The following is a 3,702-nucleotide window of genomic DNA, read 5'->3' on the forward strand; positions in this document are numbered from 1 at the left end:
TACTTAACTGTCTTTTGGTCTATCTTTGTTTATAGCAGATATTTTAGTAAATAAAAAATGATTATAAGCAAGAATATGTATGTGTATATAAATAATATTCTCTGTGCCTTCAAGTCATTTGTAAATTAGAACTTAATTTTTATCTCACCTGCATCTGTAGAGGATTTTTGGAGTCTGTCTTAGAATTTGTAATATACAACATAAAAGGAAGCTAAGAATGTGTGATTGGCTCAGAAGCTATGGTACTATTGTAGACTTGTCCACTTCCACTACATCTGTAATATGAGAATCACTAAACTGTCTGTGAATAAGCTGATTCAATGCATGCTTGAGTTTGCAAAAAATGCCACCCTTTGTAGTAGTACAGCTGTTATCAAATAAAATTTGGTCCAGAGTTTGCATAATGGAGCTTATGATTGAGGGAGGACAAAACACAAAAATAGTTAGCAAAAATTGGCAGAAATTTATGGTTTCCTATAAGAAGTGTGTGTGTGTGTGTGTGTGTGTGTGTGTGTGTGTGTGTATTTCAAAGCATAGCATCAATATATGAAAATCAAGGGAGTCTAAAATATTTTGCAGGAATCTCTGAAAGATCCTGTGGTGGGAGAGAAAAAGTAGGCAGCCCCAGTCTCAATCAGAACAACTCTCATTTTGTGTGCTTACACAGTGGGCTTCCAAGTAAAAATTTCTTTAGAGCAAAATGATTTTAGGGACAAAATATTTGAAAGCCACTGGTGTAGACCAGGCTTTTCATTGCCACTCTATTTCGTCCACCACTGAATGGTCAGCACCTAGCACGGTACCTGGAACCCAGAAGAAATTCAGTAAATATGTAGTGAGTTACTGAGGGGAGATGGGAACATGCACACCAGCCATTTGTTGGGAGACTCATATGGTTCAAGCTGGGCTTTTAAGCAAGATGAATAATCTGTTATACCGTTTTGAAAGGGGAGAGAAGGTAGTGGAGAAGACGGAGACTGTAGATGAGGCTTTAATGATGGCTTCAGTTGGGTTCAGTGACACTGGGTTGTGCCAGTGGAAATGAAGAGCAGGGGACAGAGGAGGTAGAACAGACTGGGCTGGCATCCAATTTGGTGTGAAAATGGAGGAGATGGATTTTACTATCAGAGTTTCGAGTCTTAAAAAGCTAAGAGAGGGGCTTCCCTGGTGGCGCAGTGGTTGGGGGTCCGCCTGCCGATGCAGGGGACACGGGTTCGTGCCCCGGTCCGGGAAGATCCCACATGCCGCGGAGCGGCTGGGCCCGTGAGCCATGGCCGTTGAGCCTGCGCGTCCGGAGCCTGTGCTCCGCAACGGGAGAGGCCACAGCAGTGAGAGGCCCGCGCACCACAAAAAAAAAAAAAAAAAAAGCTAAGAGAAAGGCAATAAATATGGGATGGGTGTATTGTGTTCAAGGAGTGGTGGAAAATAAAGACTGAAAACTGACAATGATACCTGGCAACAAGGAAACCCTTGACTAAATCTTTGAAAGAACAGTTTCTTTTATAGGAACTTGCTTATATTTGCTCTGTGCAGTTCAAAGACTCAGACCGGGGAGCTCAGCCACATCCTGGTTTCCAGGACAAATCCTGGCCTCACATGGGAGGGAAAAGGGAGTCTTAGCTGAGCACACTGACACTCAGAATCAAGTCACGTTGCTTTTGTTGGTCTCTAATCTTGTGTCCTCACTGATCACTGGACTTGTGCGTCATCCCTAACACATCGTTTCCGCAGGTTACCTTGATTCTGCCCTATGGATTTCTGTGTTATTTTCTATCTTTAAATCTTCATCTAGGTGCCTTTGCCTAAGGTTCACCTCCTGCCTCGATTGCCCTGGCCCCCAAAACAGGGCATCAGCCTCGCTCTTCTAGTCCCATCCTGGAACTGGCCTTCGGTACCTGGGGCTTGTCGCTCTGCTCTGCGAATCCCCTCGTGCTGGCTGTTGCAATCTCTGAACATGGCCTGTTGCTGAGTATTTGCATGCTGTGTTTATTTGTTAGGGCATCCTGGTCTTCCACGATAGAACTCTGTTCTGGAAGTGTTTGACTGAACTTAACTGCCACTTCCAGGTAATGTTTTCTGCCTGGCAGACTGGATTTTTACTAAAACTAGCATTAGAATCTGAGCCTGCAATGGTTCCTAACTCCAGCGGGTCTGTTTCCAGGATCCATGGTCCCTTCCTTCATGTCCTACCTGCTGTACTGAACTGGATCATTCCTCAAAGGCACCAAGCTCTTTCTTGCTTCAGGTCTTTATAGATCTGATTGCTCTAATCTAAAGGGTCATCCTACATTCTTCATAGAACAACTGGCTATTTTTTGCCACCGTTTCAGAAAAGCCTTTCTGACCATGGTACCCAAGTAGGTAGGCTTCCCTTGCTGTCATCAGCATGCAACCTGTTCATCTCTTTTATGGCGTGCCTTGTTATTTCCAAGTAATTTTTATTTGTTTACCTGTTACTTAGCTGTCTTTCCTGCTAGATTGTAAAATCCAAGTCACCATTGTATTTCTAGCACCAAGTACAGTGCATGCTCCGAAAGTATTTGCTGAATGAATAAATGTGCCCTGTATATGACGTAAAAGTAGATCATTGAAAGAAAAAGCCAGATTTTAGGGTTTTGGTATATGATTGGGCAGAGGATAATTTGTGGAAAACCAAATACTGATAACTCAAGAAATTAGGATCAAGAGCGGGGGTTGTAATTTGAGGTAATAACAGGGCTGATGAAGGTTTACTTTAAAATGAAGGCCATCTGAGTTTGTTAGAGATAACAGGAAAAGGGTCCCAAAGGGCTAGAGGAATTGAAGGAGAAAATAGTTTTGTCTGCTTAAGTGAAGTTGGGAATTGAAAAAGGAAAATATTCATTCATTCATTCCTAAATGGTAAAAAATCCATTTCCCAAAAATCAAGGTAACTTGCAGAATCTATGTGTTGGGGAGGAAGCAGAAGTTGTGGATGGGCTAAGGCTCAACAAAGGTGTATAAAGGAACTGTCAGATAGGAAGGGCCGAGCTGAGGTCGGAGAACATGACTTTGAAGTATCCTCAGACAGCCAGGGTTTATGATATTTCTTTAGAAAAACAAATTGCTGCACTAGAGAAGTTCACAGGACAGAGGCTGTGGACTTGCAATTCACTCTCGGCGATTTTCCCCATTTGCTAAGGTTTTTCGTCACCTGTGGGGTTTTTTTTTCCCCTCATTTTTGCAATTTCATATTAGTCTGAAATAAGTTGATAGCATATTTTATGGGTACGTTAGCAGATAATTGGGATAAAGGGAAAGGATATGGAAAAGAGAGGAAAAAAGCTTAGTAATTTTTTTAAGTAATATTTTTTATTGTATAGCACCACATTCATATTTTATCTGAACGCTTTTTTTTTTCTTGCTAAGCTTAAATTTTCTTTGCATGGTCGGTTATACTTAGGAGATAAAAGAAAAAAAACCCACAAAAACGGTCATTCAGCTTGAAGACTTGATCCTCGCTTGACTGTTAAGTATTGTTGGCTACCCTTAATAAAGTGCATGTGCCTTGGGACCTCAGCTTCTTCATTTCTGTACAGAATGGGGTAGTAATGAACTCCTTTGGGTTGCTAGGAGGAAAATAAACAGTCAGATCGGAAAGGATTGGCTAAATATTAAATGCTATACAAATACCTTTGGTACTGCTATTGAGGAAGGATGCATGACCTTTTAGATAAAGTTTAT

This window comes from Lagenorhynchus albirostris, chromosome 8 (assembly GCF_949774975.1).
Source record: "Lagenorhynchus albirostris chromosome 8, mLagAlb1.1, whole genome shotgun sequence".
NCBI classification, from domain to species: Eukaryota; Metazoa; Chordata; class Mammalia; order Artiodactyla; family Delphinidae; genus Lagenorhynchus; species Lagenorhynchus albirostris.